The 16593-nt window shown below is 37.9% G+C and overlaps 1 long non-coding RNA gene across 1 annotated transcript; it reads right to left on the reverse strand.

Annotated features, from left to right (window-relative positions):
- Window positions 1–3007: 3007 nt before the first annotated feature.
- Window positions 3008–16153, reverse strand: LOC138438170 (uncharacterized). The gene is made up of 2 exons (XR_011256280.1): window positions 16071–16153; window positions 3008–3393 (listed from the first exon to the last, which is right to left on the reverse strand). It is a non-coding gene; the product is annotated as an uncharacterized lncRNA (long non-coding RNA).
- Between the last annotated feature and the right edge of the window lie 440 nt (window positions 16154–16593).

Raw genomic sequence — 16593 nt, forward strand, 5'->3', positions numbered from 1 at the left:
TAAAACAACACAAGTTTATCATGTTATATCTCTGGAGGTCAGAAGTTCAGTAATGGATCCTATTGGTCTAAAAGCAAGGTAGGTGTTGGGAGGGCTGTGTTTACTCTGGAGACCCTGAAGAAAAATCCATTCATTGCCTTTTGCAGCTTCAGAAAACTACCTCCATTATTTGGTTCATGGTTCTTTCCAGCAGTGTCATATCTTTGCTTCCCTGATCACACCTCCTTTTCTGACTCTGATCCTTCTAACTCACTCTTACAACAAGTCCTGTGATCTGATTGGACCAGGGAATCCAATGTAATCTTCCCATCTCAAGATCCTTAACTTAATCACATCAGCAAAGTGTCATGTAAGATAATATATTGACAAGAGGTGGACATCTTGGATGACGGGCATTGCTTTGTCAATCACAGCACACCGGCCCTAGTATGCTCTAGTTTTTATGGGTTTAGGCAGGTAGAATTTGAACACATATGATGTGTAGTTCATGTTAAATGGGGCCATATGAAAACTTTAAATATGCTGATGAAGAAAATTAATATGTAAATTCTTGTCCTTTAAAAAATTTTTTTGTGAAAACTGTCATTGTTCTTAGAAAAGCTACCATATTGCAGTTTATTGTAACCCTCTAATCTCTTAAGGTCATTATAAAAGTACCTTGCTGATATTTACACCTTTCCAAAGGGAAGTTCTTAAAATATTGAATATTGATGTGAGATGTGTCAGCCAAGAATTAAAATAAATTAGAAGATTCTTCTTATTTGGGAAAAGTATGATTGTGCTCTGAGCTGTTGGGTATCCATGTTTCTTGAGTTGATGTATTAATAACAAATTAACTGATGGGTTTTTACTATTATTTTTACTATGTACACCCTCTACATGCATTTTCTCGTTGTGTTGCTGTTCAGGCGGTCAGTCGGGTCCAGCTCTTTGCGATCTTGTGGACTGCAGAATACCAGGCTTCTCTGCCTCTCACTATCTCCCAGAGTTTGCCCCAACTCATGTCCACTGAGTCCATGATGCCATCCAGCCATCTCATCCTCCCCTGCTCGCTTCTCCCCCTGCCCTCAGTCGTTCCCAGCGTCAGGGTCTTTTGCACTAACTGCTGCACCACACCCTTTACATGCATTTTCTGATTATGTGGAATATGGCACTATTATGATTCCATTTTACCAATGCAGAAACTTGAGTTTTAGAAAAGCAAGAGTTCTGTCCCATTATTACACAATTGGAACTGGCATTCCAACTCAAGTCTGCTCATAATTAAGTGATGCGACAAGATGGTTTCAGTTACCACTAACTTTTTCATCATCAGTTCAGTTCAGCCGCTCAGTCGTGTCCAACTCTTTGCGACCCCATGAATCGCAGCACGCCAGGCCCCCCTGTCCATCACCATCTCCCAGAGTTCACTCAGACTCACGTCCATCGAGTCCGTAATGCCATCCAGCCATCTCATCCTCTGTCGTCCCCTTCTCCTCCTGCCCCCAATCCCTCCCAGCATCAGAGTCTTTTCCAATGAGTCAACTCTTAAAACACATTAACATTTCTGAACCACCCTGAAGATATTGTTTTTCATTTATCCTTCACACTATCCCAGGAAACTTTATATTATATAACCCATCTTTTAGAGGAAGAAGCTAAGTAACTGTATTTCAATCACTATTCCATTTTTTAACTTTCTGAGTAGTAGCATGCTTGTTTGTTTAGTCGTTAAGTTGTGTCTGACTCTTTGTAGCCCGCCAGGCTCCTTCGTCAATGGGATTTCCCAGGCAAGTATACTGAAATGGGTTGCCATTTCCTTCTCTGGTGAATCTTCCCAACCCAGGGATCAAGCCTGCATCTGCTGTATTGACAGGCAGATTCTTTACCACTGAGCCAGCAGGGAAGCCCGAAATAGTAGCACATAATGCCTGAAAATAAACTTCACATCAGATCTTAATATGAAAATGTGGCTTTCCCTTGTGATATATATATTATATTTATATATAGAAAATAATATATACAATATTATTATAATATTAAATATATAATATACACTTAATATTATATATATTTATATATATATATTTATTTACAATTTAACTATATATTATATAGTTATTTATAATATAATAAATATATGTTATATATTTATTTAAATAAATATATAATATAAATATATGATATATTATATATATTATATATATTTAATTGTGAAATTGGTCACTTATTATTCTGGACAAAGCACTGGTTTTGGAAAAAGCATTAATTGGATTTGAGTTTGTATTTTGCAGTTTTTTATGTATGTGAAAAATAATTAACTTCCCAAAGCTTTAGATTCCTTATATTTAAAATGGGGAAATAATATAGGTCTCATGAGATTGTTATTTAAGATCTCAGTAAAGCTAAATTCCTTCTCTAATGGGTTATTGTTTATCTAACATTCTCAAAAGGCAGAACTTTCCCCCTTTCCCTGATTATTTTGCCTCTTATAAAGATATTCTAAAGCCTTTGGGATTGGGGATGGAGGAAACCACTTTTTCATTTACTGCCTTGAGTAAATAATTTCCCAAATACCATCTTGTTCCTATATATGTTTTAAACTATATCTTCAGTTGCTCTGAGCCAGGCTGGTCATTGTTGCTTTGTAATGATTCTTGAGCATTTTCACAAAGAACCAATTGCAGTGGGGTTCGTTAGGAATTTTCAAGTTTGCTACTTTTCTGCACAATCTTTCTTTCTGCCCTCTGCAGAGATGCCAACATACTTAGCTTGCATAAAGAGCCAAGAGGCTTCTGATTTGTTGAGCCTAGTACTATGCAGAACATATGAAAAACCAACAATAGTAGCTTTCTTAATGCAGTTTTTTTTTTGGGGGGGGGGCAATAATGAAGTTTCATGTTTTAATGAACCCAAGCTGGAGTAATAAAGGTGTCTTCTAGACACCCAAGGCCAGCAGTAACTAGACTCTCTGGAGGTCAAGCTCTGATTGAATTTTGAGACAAGAAAGACACTTCTCAAAACAGTATATTTTAGAAACATTTTATTGACTTTACAAAACCCTTCCATGCACATTTACTTTATCTCCCACTTGCTTGGTGCAGACAAGCAATTACTCCATACTGATAGTGCAATCAAACCTGTAAACAGTTATTACATTTCAATTAGAGCTGCATGAAACGTTGTATGTTTGGTTTGAAGGAAACTATTGCAAATCATTTTTGATGTTTCAGTTCACAAGGGGTCCTACCCAAAACATTTGGCCTCAGCGATGCTCAGACCCATTCAAACATCAAAGACTATTTTTTTTCAGCATAAAGCATTTGGCCTGGGGTTAAATTCTCCTGAAGTGTTGGTCTGTATCGAAACTCCCAAATCTTCCAGCAACACCAAAAGTGTTGCCAAGTGAGCTCTCTAGTATAGAAGAAAAAAAAAATTGAGGTAAATCTTTCACGTAAAACTTGTACTTCATCACACTTATGATCTTGGGTGAATGCTCATAAATCACTGAAACACAAAAATGTTTCATTATTGTTAACAAGAGCAACAGTGAGGTGGAGGGGTCAGAAGAAGGAAACTAATATTTGTTAAACACCTAAGATGTTCCAGTCACTTTTCTTGGATTATCTCTTTAAGTTCTTCCATCAACTCTGTGAGGCAGGTATCACATACCACTGTTCTCCAGATGGGAAAATTTAGATTCAGATTAAGAAATTTGCCCAGATCTGCTAGGTAGATGGTGGTGCTGGAAACAAACCCAAATCTCTTTGCCTCCAAAGTCCTCGATGATTCTTTTGTCTTTTCTGTCCCCTACTGTGCAGAGAATTGGAGAATATGCTTACTTTCATCTGTCTTCTTTTTTTCCTTCCTGTTTGTTCCCATTTCCCCACATTTCTCTTAAATGCCTTTCAGAATAGCTCACTTAGTTTGTCCACTGTTCGTATTAGTAACACTGATTCTCTTTGAAAATTTTACGTTACTCAAGGAAAAATGCAAGCAACAAAGTCAGATGAAGGAAGTATTCTCCCCACTCTCAAAATGTGTTACATATGGTAGTGGGGGAAGGGACAGTGAGACCTCAGGCAGAATTTACTGAGGGGGACTTCACACTTCCATCCGTTACCATGAAAGATAACATATGGGCTGAACATTTACTCCCAAGCAACAGATTTGTTTCTAGTTACTCCCCAGCAGTTGAATTAAAAAAAAAAAAAGAAAACCTCTTTTAACAGTCATCTGAAAATACTCACAAATGAGAGAAATACAGTTGATCTTTTTTCACACTACAGAATTAAATTTTAAAAAAATTTTAAAAATTAAGTCATAATGATTCCATTTAAATGCACTTATTGAGCTTCTAGCCCCATGACTTACCTCTGTTAGGAATTACATGCTGCCTCTTCTCAAAAGCTTAGGTTCTTTTGTGGGGAGGAAAGACTAACTTTCTATAGTAGACTTCTTGCGCTTCTTGTTTTTTCTATTGGTAGTGTTTTTAAATTATTTACTCTCTTATTTTAATTAGTTATCTCATGTAATCAGCTTTTTCTATATGATGACAAATATAAAAATATGTTAAGAAATGGGAACACTTTTCTGTTTTCCATCATTTTGTTTGTAATCAATCATTTGCTTTGTGTCACCCAAGTTATTGGCTTAAATCTGGAAATATTCATAACTTTTGACATTGCAAAATTCTTCAGGCTGAGAGAAAAAGACGTCGTCATAAACCAAAATTAAAAAGTTGAGTTTAAAATTGTTTCTACCCTCCAGGCTCCTGACATATAAAACTTTAACAACACATGTCTAGGTTAGATTTTTGAATCGCCAGTCTATGTCTATGTCTGACGCAGGATGCAGCATGCTTGGGGCTGGTGCATGGGGATGACCCAGAGAGATGTTATGGGGAGGGAGGTGGGAGGGGGGTTCACGTTTGGGAACGCATGTAAGAATTAAAGATTTTAAAATTTTAAAAATAAAAAACTAAAAAAAAAATAAGTAAAAAAAAATAAAATAAAATAAACCACATGAGAGTTAAGTAGGAAGATCCTCTTCAAAATATTGTGTTTTTTGAAAAATAGAAAACGAGAGAGAAAGTCTACAATTGCCTTCAGAAAATACACATATGAACTTCCCTGGTGCATGCAGGCAAAGCAATTTTATGAATGGGCCCTCTTCTGTTCTTGGACCTTTCTTTGTTAGCTGTCACTCCTTTGAAAACAAAATTGAACATTCTTCACCCTCAAGAATCAATCTCTGATAAACTTATTCCTTCTCCCCTTACTTGCCTGCTTTTTCTTATCATTGTCAGTTTGTGTACATGAGGCTCTATATTGCTTTGTACTTTCTCCTTTAAATAACTATTTATCTGACCTTCTGAAAAAACAACATTCTTTTGGAAATTCAGTGAGGTTGATCATAGGAAAAAAAGATGACAAAATGTGTACCTTTATGGTCTGAAAAGACAATTGCTTATCAATAGAAAGTAAGTTTAGGATGAATGTGAAAATATCATCAAATTCTGTTGTTAAGAAAAATAAAAGAAGTATTCTTTTAAGCTGCAGTAATAGAGGAAGATAAAAAATTACATTTTTAAGATACAAATAATTTAAAGAATCCAATGTGTATTTTCAAGTGCTGGTGAATATTTTAGAAACATTCTTTCATTTTGACACTGGCATTGCTATTTTTCTAAGAAACCCAGCCTTCCTATGCCATACACTTCCTTATTTAATTATTTGATTGTATTTTTTGTTTCTTTTTAGATTTTTAATTGGAGGATAATTGCTTTACAATGTTGCATTGGTTTCTACCATACAACAATGTGATTCAGTAATATGTAATATGTAAGTATACATTTATAACCCCTCCGTCATGAGCCTCTCTCCCACCACCCCCCTCATATTGAATTTTGCATTAATTTTTCTTCCACATTAGATAAGGATCTCCATGAAAATAGAACTTTTTAGCTGTTTTGTTCACCACTGTATCCCAGCATCTAGAATTGATCCTGATACATCATAATGATAAGTATTTGTTGAAATGGTGAATGAAGAATTACTATGTCACACACTTGGTGAAGGAAATCTCTTGGTATATCCCATTCCAAATATCCAAGTCCTTATAAAAACAGACTCACAGGCTTAGAGAATGAATTTATGGTTACCAGGGGAAGGGTCAGAGAAGGCAGTGGCAATCCACTCCAGTACTCTTGTCTGGAAAATCCCATGGACGGAGGAGCCTGGTGGGCTGCAGTCCGTGGAGACCCTAGGAGTCGGACACCACTGAGCGACTTCCCTTTCACTATTCACTTTCCTGCACTGGAGAAGGAAATGGCAACCCACTCCATTGTCTTGCCTGGAGAATCCCAGGGATGGAGGAGCCTGTTGGGCTGCTGTCTATGGGGTTGCACAGAGTCAGACCGACTGAAACGACTTAGCAGCAGCAGCAGGGGAAGGGTGGGGGAAGGGATAGACAAGGAATGTGGGATCCACATGTGCACACTGCTATATTTAAAATGGATAACCAACAAGGACCTACTGTAGAGCACAGGGAACTCTGCTTAATGTTATGTGGCAGCCTGGATGGAAGGGCAGCTTGGGGGAGAATGTATACATGTATGTGTATGGCTGAGTCACTCTGCTGTGCTCCTGAAACTATCACATTGGTAATTGGCTATACTCTAATATAAAGTTAAAACAGATTTTAAAAATCCTTATGGAAACAAAAATTAAAGCTAAAAAAATATGTATTTTAAAGACTCCAGTATTTCCACTATCCAGACTCCACTCCTTAAATATACATCGTATTTCTCTATTGCCATGATGGAAGTAATATAAGAGGAAGAAAAAAAATAGGGAGGAAAAATAAGGCGAGAAAGATTCAAAGGGGACATTCTGACTTGCCTTGCTAGCCTGGAGTGATCATCGTGGAAGAAGTCAGCCAGTGTATTGTGGTGACATAGGAGCAGGCCATGGAGAGGACACTATTTAGGGAAAAACTGAAGTTTTTTGCCAACTTCCAGGAGTATGTGAGTGAGCCTTCGTGAAAGCAGAGCCTCCCTGAAAACAGGCCCACACAGTCTTCAGATGATGCCGCCCCTTCCTATGCCTTATCTGCAACCTCAAGAGAGACCCTGAGCCAACTAAGCCATGTCAGAAATCTTGGCCTAAAGAAACTGCGAAATAATAGTAAATGCTGTTGTCTTAAGGCACTGAGCTATGGGGTAATTTTTATGTGGCAATAGATTACGAATACAACGGTTTTTGACAAATAAGCAATAAACATTTGTCTAGGAAACTGAAGCATAAAACCAGCAGTTCAAAAATAGACAAAAAACAAAGGACATTCTGGCAGTAGCTTGAAGAGAAATGTAGCACGGTTTTTTTCTTTCTTTCCTAGTCTCTCTGTTTTATGACTATCCGCAATCATATATGTTTAGAAATTAGGTTTTTGCTACTTTTCTGATACAGCAATATGCCATGTAACAGAAGAAAGCATGGTAAACTAGGAGGAGGTTAGAATCAATGCCATTTGAATACACCAAGAACACCTTTGATAGGACATGCCAGTGAAGACATGCCCGTAGCAGGAAGGATTAGCAATAAGGTTGTGCTTCTCTCCACTGGTCATCATTTGGTTGTGGCTCTTTAGTTTCTTTGTTGTTTGTAATCATCAACATATCAGCTGTCCCTTTCTGTCCCTTTAGGAATCACAGACTTGAAGTTGTCCGCTGAGAATTTGGGCAGAAAGAATGTAGATTTGAAATGAAAGATCCTGGCTTCTGTTTTGCCACTTCAGGACATTTGGTGTGAGAGAATTTCAAATTCTTCTGTCCTAAGTGTTTTCATTTGTAAAATGAGAGGGTAATGCAGATGCTGTTTTAGCTTCCTGGCGCTTCCTAAGGTCTCAGAACTATCTTAGAAAATTGGAAGTGCCATGTATGTTGCTTCTTACCAATAAGATATTAGCCTCACTAAATTCAGTTAAAAGATGTGATTGTCCTAGAATAATCATTTATCAAACACAGTTCTCAGGAAACAGGCATAACGAGAGAATTACCAAATATGTAAATGGCATGACCCTATCTTTGGTGGCTGCAAAACCAAACCTTTGTCTCACTGAGCAGCCTCTGTTTTGTAACACTGAGGATCTATATTTTATCCTAGGTAATGCTTCCTGAATTGATATTTTAAAATTGGGAAGCAATTTAGCGTGTTGCATTGTCCTGATCTGTTAGCCCAGGCCAACGTAAATGACACATCTTAATAGAATAATGGTCAGTTGGGCATCTAAACTTTACCCTTCCATGGATCATTTTTGGCAGCTGTGCTTTTTATTCATCAGTCTGATTGAAACCGCTTTCCTGACAGAAGCAAAGATAGTCTTCTTTGTTCAAAATTCCCATAAAAGACAAAATGGAAGTCTTTGCAGACAGACTGGCATGCCTGAATAAATTTATTTTCCTGGGCTTCTAGCCACAACAGTGAGAAAACAAATACCTTTTACCTACATCTTTAAGTACACTATACACTAGCACTTTTATAGGATTAAATAATGCTCTTTACTTTGACTTCTTCCTTGTCTGTTTTAAATCATTGCCCTAACTTGCATTTTTAAATCTTTCCCTTATAATGCTTAACCTTTAGCCCTGGGCTATTAGAGCAATCTATGGCTGTGTCTGTGTTTGTCTGTGTCTATGTGTATACACATACACTGTCTATGATGTTGGGGGAGGAGGACTGGGATTTCTTTTTAATCCTCTTTCTTTATAGAGAACAGACCTCAAAGGGTTTCCTTTCCTAGCTTCTTAACTTCTCTTCCAAGCGTAATGATTCTAGACAGACCAAACGACTGACCAGCAATCCATCGTGTTTTTAATCATTTACAGTCTGATTCCTACACGGTGGTGCCTGTTATTTGGTTTTGAAGAATGCTTGCCTGAAGAATACATTCAACCCAGCATTTCTGAGCAATAAATTACCTGTGTTGGGGGCCCTTGACAGCCTGTATTATTTTGCCCTTGTTGAAAATAATGGATGATTTGGAACAAAGCTCCCCTTTGAATTAAAATACAAAAGGTTAGAATTTTAGAGCCCAAGATAATAAGGAACCCCTCAGCAAACAGACTGGACCCAAAGCTCCCCCACAGAGGAAAGATTTGAGGGGTTAAAGCATGGGGGACAGAAAGCATAAACATAAGCATTTGTACAGACACATGACTTTTTTTTTTTTCCAGAACTGGGAAAATCTTTTTGTATCCTGCACTGTCCCAGATGCTCAGTCAACTATAGAGTTATAGTTATACTAACATGAGGCAGAGCAGAGCTTTGTGTAAATATTATGATCATCCCGAATCACCCAAGAGAAATCTGGTCTCCTGTTTGGCTGTTGAGCCAACTTCTTTCTATCCCCGACTGGGAGGTGGAGGAGTGGAGGGCGGGGGTTCTGCAATTGTTGGCACTGTGGATAGATCACAAGGGAAGCTTAATTTTAGCTGAACATGCATTTGTTTATACATTTGTGAAAATTAATTATCATATATTAAATTATAACACTATTGTTTAAATGCATGTAGATGAAAGGAACAGATATTTTCATATGTAAGTATGTATGTACCTATAGGTAGTCCACGGAACAGAAAACAATCCCAAAGTAATGATGTGACCTAGAAACGGAACTGTCTTTTGATTGATGTATTTAATGTTGTAAGCAGTGGTCAGGTTTCCAGGCAAAAACAAAAGTGATCTGAAATTTCTAGCTTATTTAAACTAGCCTTAAGATCACTGTCAAAGAGGCAATGTGCCACATGAGTTAAGAATCAGGATCCCTACTTTTGCATCTGGGTTTCCCCTACTCACTGGTAGTGTCACTTTGGGAAAGTTTTGTGACCTCTCTGAACCATATTTCCTAGTCTGTATATTACAGGAATCAGCAAACTAGAATCTATGGGCCAAATCTGGCTTGCCACTTGTTTTGACTTGACTTGCAAGCTAATTTTAAAAAATATTTTTAAGTATTAAAACTAAAGGAAGAATGATGTTTCATGACATATGAACACAGTGTGAAATTTAACTTTCATGATCCATAAATAAAGTTTTATTGGGACATAGCCAAACTCATCTGTTTACATATGGACTGCTTTCTATGTTGCTTTCTTGCAACCAGGCAGAAAGTTACAGTAGGGACTGTATAGCCAATGGAGCCCAAGATAATTAATCTGTGGCCCTTTACAGAAAACATTTGTCAAACCCTGCTGTAATATCTCCCTTGCAGTTTTGCCATAAGGATTGACTATTATATAAAGTGTTTAGTGCAGGGAATTAAAGTAAGGAGCCCTGGGCTAATACTGTCCCTGGAAATGAATATATGGTTGTGTGTGTAGATTTCCCAAGGACAGAAAAAAAAAGACAAACTGGGAAATAATCCCAACATACTAGCATTTTCTTTCAGTTTTATAAGAACGCAGGATGGTGGAAAAGGGTGTTTATAGAAAAATGGAAATGTGATTTTGTTTATCTGCTAGCCTAACATCAACTGGACTACAAATTGCCTATAATAAATTCAGCATCCATTTCAATAAGAGGTAAAATTTTGCCATAGACAATACTTTATTAGTTATTATTTTTATTGTTATTCTATTATTGAATATTTCATGATGGGATGGGAATCTAAATATACAGAAGCATCTATATTCAATATCCTATGATAAACCATAATGGAAAATAATTTGCAAAGAAATGTATATATATATATATTACATAACTGAATCACTTTGGTATACAGTAGAAATTAACACAACATTGTAAATCAACTATTTGTTGTTGTTGTTCAGTCACTAAGTCATGTCCAACTCTTTGCAACTCCATGGACTATAGCATGCCAGGCTCCCCCGTCCTTCAGTATCTCCTGGAGTTTGCTGAGATTCATGTCTACTGAGTCAGTGATGCTATCTAACCATCACATCTCCTGTTGCCCTATTCTCCTTTTGCCTCCAGTCTTTCCCAGCATCAGGGTTTTTTCCAATGAGTTGGCTCTTTCCCAAAGTGGCAGTAGCATGCTTCATCCCCACAATGAATGAATAACAGTTCTTATTTTTCTACATCCTCATCAGCATTTGATAGTGTAAATTTTTTTATTGTTTTCATTATTGTTAATTCTTTGGGATTTTTGTATAGACAGCCATCTCAGCCATGAACAGAGTATTATTTTGTTTTCCTTCCCTATCTGTGTACTTTTTGTTTTATTTTCTTATATTACTGCAAAAGCTAGCACAGCTACTGCAATGTGTAGGTGTGAGTGGTAAGAGGGCACACTTGACTGGTTCTTGATCTTGTGTGCTAAGTCACTTCAGTTGCCTGTCTGACTCTTGCAAAACTATGGAGTGCAGTCTGACAGGCTTCTCTGTCCAAGGGAGTCTCCAGGCAAAATTACTAGAGTGGGTTGCCACGCCCTACTCCAGGGGATCTTCTTGACTCAAGGCTCTTAGGGGAAAAAAAGCCTCATTTCTCAGCATTAAGTACAATGTTGGCTGAGATTTTTTGTGAAGGTTCTATATCAAGTAGAGATAATTCTATTCTTAGATTGCTGAGTGTTTTGTTTGAGGTTTTTAGTTTTTTTTTTTTTTTACTCATGAATAAATGTTCAGTTCAGTTCAGTCACTCAGTCATGTCCGACTCTTTGTGACCCCATGAACTGCAGCACGCCAGGCCTCCCTGTCCATCACCAACTCCCAGAGTTCACTCAGATTCACATCCATTGAGTCAGTGATGCCATCCAGCCATTTCATCCTCTGTCGTCCCCTTCTCCTCCTGCCCCCAATCCCTCCCAGCATCAGAGTCTTTTCCAATGAGTCAACTCTTCACATGAGGTGGCCAAAGTACTGGAGTTTCAGCTTTAGCATCATTCCTTCCAAAGAACACACAGGGCTGATATCCTTCAGAATGGACTGGTTGATCTAGTGCCAAATACTTTTTCAGCATATATTGAATGATCATATGATATTCTTTATCCTGTTCAGTTCAGTTCAGTCACTCAGTCATGTCTGACTCTTTGTGACCCCATGAACCACAGCAAACCAGGCCTCGTCCATCACCAACTCCTGGAGTCCACCCAAACCCATCTCCATTGAGTTGGTGATGCCATCCAACCATCTCATCCTCTGTCATCCCCTCCTCCTCCTGCCCTCAGTCTTTCCCAGCAGCAGGGTCTTTTCCAATGAGTCAACTGTTTGCATGAGGTGGGCAAAGTATTGGAGTTTCAGCTTCAGCATCAGTCCTTCCAATGAACACCCAGGACTGATCTCCTTTAGGATGGACTGGTTGGACCTCCTTGCAATCCAGGGACTCTCAAGAGTCTTCTCCAACATCACAGTTCAAAAGCATCAATTCTTTGGTGCTCAGCTTTCTTTATAGTCCAACTCTCACATCCATACATGACCCCTGGAAAAACCATAGCCTTGACTAGATGGACCTTTGTTGGCAAAGTAGTGTCTCTGCTTTTTAGTATGCTGTCTAGGTTGGTTTATCCGGTAAATGTGATTTATTACATTATTTGATTTATTACATTATTTGATTTTTCAAATATTGAACTAGCCTTATATATCTAGAAAAAATTTCACATCGTTGTGTTGTATAATTTTTTAAATATATTGTTGGGTTTGATTTGCTAATATATTTTGCTGAAGCTGTTGTATCTATGCTCATAAATAATATCTAATTTTTCCTTCTTGTAATTACTTCTGGTTTTGGAGAATCCAGAATTTTGCCCCGATTTTTCCCTCGATTTCATGTTTTCAGCATTTCTCTTGAGAAGTTCAATTTGATCATAAATATGTTTTCTTTCAAGTATGAACTTTTTAACTTTGCTATTTGAAAATTTCTGCTCATGTTCAGTATTGCCAGTATTTTAACGTCACAATGGGCCTTAGTGAGATCATGTTTTTGATAGTTCTACTAGATGTTTTTTAGGCTCTTCTTATTTGGAAACATAGGTGCTTTAGTTTTGGAACTTTTGATTATTCTTTGTTAATCAAAAGTTTGATTATTCTTTACTAATTTCCTCTCTTCTTTTATCTTGTTTCAGGAACTCTTTTTTGGTCAGCCTTTGGACTTCCTCAACTGATCTACTAGTAATCTTATCTTTTGATGTCTATCATATTTTCCATTTAATATTTTTCTGCTTTCTATGATACCTTGGTTTTATTACCTGCTCTTGGGACGAGTTTTTTGTTTCTATATTTATATTTCTAGTCTCAAGGAGTGCTATCTAGGTTGACAGCTTAATTTTTATAGTATCCTGTTGGATGAAATGATTTATTTATCTGAAAACATAATAACAGCTGTAATTATAGTCTCCATCTGTTCTCTGCATTCCTGTTTTCTATGGGCTCTTTTTCCCTTTTTGATATCTTTACTTTTTGGTGGGACTTTCTTCAATAACCAGGGATTTTTGTTACCTGTTCACTTTTAAGGTTGGGCATCAGAGCTTGAATTGAAGATCTCTATGAGGGCTGCCCCAGTGGCTTGTGCAGGCATGCTAAGTCACTTCAGTCATGTCTGACTCTTTGTGACCCCAATGACTGTAACCCACCAGGCTCCTCTGTCCATGGGATTCTCCAGGCAAGAATACTAGAGTGGGTTTCCATTCCTTCCTCCAGGGGATCTTCCCAACCCAGAGATCAAACCTGCATCTCATGTCTCCTGCATTGGCAGGCAGGTTCTTTACCACTAGCACCACCTGGGAAGCCCACCCTAGTGGCTCAATGGCGAAGAATCTGCCTGCAGTGCAGAGGATGTGGGAGATACTGGTTCAATCCTTGGGTCAGGAATGTCCCTTGGAGAAGAAAATGGCAACCCACTGCAGTGTTCTTGCCAGGAAAGCACTATGGACAGAGGAACCTGGTGGGCTATAGTCCATAGGGTCACAGAGAGTTGGACACAACTGGGCATGCACACACACACGAGGATATGACATCTTCCAGCTGAGAGACTCCTTGAGAATGAAATATTAAGAATGCTTTCATTTCATATTGAGAACCCCACCCCACAACACAAGCCACTCCATTTCCACCCACCCCCCCAAATAACCCTTCAGTCTCCCAGGTAGTATATGCCAAGCATTATTAGAGGGTAACAGTTGCATAATTCAATATGTAAACTTTTATTTAAGCATCTATTTTCAATTTGGTTCTTCTCTTCTGCCTTCTGCTCTGCCTCATCTCTCTAGGCTCTGTGCCTCTTATTCTCTCTCTTTTTTTAGTAGAATATCTCTCCTTTTATATAACTTTTCTTTGATTTCTTCTGTTAACAGGTAATTTTTACCTTATAAGTCTTATAAATGTTTTGCTAGAGTTACACCTAGGGAACTAATTTATCTTGGTTTCCACGTGTCCACTGCTAGCATACAGAAATGCAGTTGATTTTTTATTTAAATTTTTTCCAGCTTTGTTGACATATAACTGACAAATAACATTGTATAAATTTAAGGTGTACGATGTAATGATTTGATACTTGTGTATTGTGAAATGATTATCATAATAAGATTAGTTAATACATTTATCATCTCTTGAAAGTGAAAGTGAAGTCGCTCAGGGGTGTCTGACTCTTTGTAACCCTATGACTATTGCCCATCAGGCTCCTCTGTCCATGGGATTTTCCAGGCAAGAATACAGAGTGGGTTGCCATTTTCTTCTCCAAGGGGATGTTCCTTTCCCAGGGATTGAACTCAGGTCTCCCACATTACAGGCAGACTCTTTACCCTCTGAGCCACAAAGCAATCCTATCACCTCATACCTTTTTGTGTATATATATTATGAGAACATTTAAGATTTACTCTTTTAAGAGCTTTCAAATATATTATACAGTACTGTTAACTACAGCTACTATGCTGTACTTATTCATCTTATAACTGGAAGTGTGCCCTTTGATCGACATCTCATTTTCCCACCTTCCAGCCCGTTCTACTCTTTTCTTTAAATTTATTTTTTAATTGGAGATAGTTGCTTTTCAATGCTGTGTTGGTTTCTGCCACACAACAGAACAACATGAATTGACATGAATCAATGGCAGCTATATGTAAATCCTTTCCCTCTTGAGTCTTCCTCCCGCCACCCCCATTCTGCCCTTCTAAGTCATCACCGAGCACCAGGCTGGGCAATTCTTCTTTCTATAAAGTTTTTTAGAGTGGACATGTGAGTGATATGTTACAGTATTTGTTTTTCTCTGACTGGTCATTTTACTTAGCATAATGCCCTCGAGGTCTATTCATGTTGCACATGAGGGCCTCTTATTCTGATGGAGGGTAAACCTACGGTCTCTTTATTAAACTTAAGACGAGTGAATCTGTTGACTGTACACACCAGAAAAGAAGATTTTACCTGTCTCTAGAGAGGCAACACCTTCCTGACTATAGCACCGTACCTTCCCTGCTTGGTCTAATGCCCACTCCCAGAATCTGTGCAGAGTCCTGGAGAAAGATCTAAGCAGTTCTCACTGTCTTTCTCTCCAGCCAATGCTTTTACCCAGCTTTCTCAGCAGTACTAACTCCTCCATTCATTTTCCATTTACTGCAAGTAGTTATCATTTCAGTCTATTATTGTCTCAGCTTGCATTCTTTTGCTTGTGTTTTTTACTATTTTTTACTCCTTTACTTTTATTTAAATGAGTCTTGAGGAGAAAACTGAAATGAAAACCATGTGTTTAATCTTTGTATAATCAGAAAGCTACTGGAATCATTACAAACATACAAAATAAAAATTTTAAAGATAGCTCACTATGTTATTCCAGATACACTAAGGACATATGATCACTAACCTAGACATACACTTAATTTAAGAAAAACCAAAATTTGGTCTGAACATTCATGTTATTAAACACCACATTTCCTAAACTGTATAATTTGTATAATTCTCTATCCCTAAAAGTGCTATAGTAAATAAAGGAAGAATGATTTCCTTTGTCTAACATTGACAATATATCCTTTTCCTATAATATCATTTAACATGAGATCTTATGAAAGTCTAAGAAAGCTGAATTTAGGGATGTTGGAGCCCACACACATCATAAAGAGGAGAAACCCTTTCACCCTTGGCTTACCTCCGAGTCTGTCTTTCCATTCAAGGAAAAATGAAAGTGGAATGATGCAACAATGGATGTCTTTAGATCCCTGGGCATGCAATGTGTCTTTCTCAATATTTTCCAATATTTAAACTTCTTTTTAATTGTCTTCTTCCATTTTCCCATTTGTGGAATGCTCCACCATACACAGTGCACACTTCCCACCAAAAATATCAAATGAATCAGATCTTCTTCCTCTTCCCTTTCCTGTTTCAATCAAGCACATTCCCAACCTCAGAATTCTGGGAAAGATCATGCAGGTTGTACCCTATTCATAAGAACACCCTGCCAGGAAGGTCGATGGGGACTGAAAATCAGCGGGGGTCTGCTTGCCAAGCCTAGCACCTGTAGGACCGCCTCTCCCTGGAGGTGATGCCATATTCTAATTCACACAAAAGTCCAGTTTGAACTAAAAGAAGTTGTGGTCATTCAGATCTTCCTCCTGCGGCTTTGCATCTAAAAATGCCCTCGTATGCACCTCAGCTGTAGCAGATTGTGGATC

The sequence above is a fragment of the Ovis canadensis genome, chromosome 3 (genome assembly GCF_042477335.2).
Source record: "Ovis canadensis isolate MfBH-ARS-UI-01 breed Bighorn chromosome 3, ARS-UI_OviCan_v2, whole genome shotgun sequence".
Lineage (NCBI taxonomy): Eukaryota > Metazoa > Chordata > Mammalia > Artiodactyla > Bovidae > Ovis > Ovis canadensis.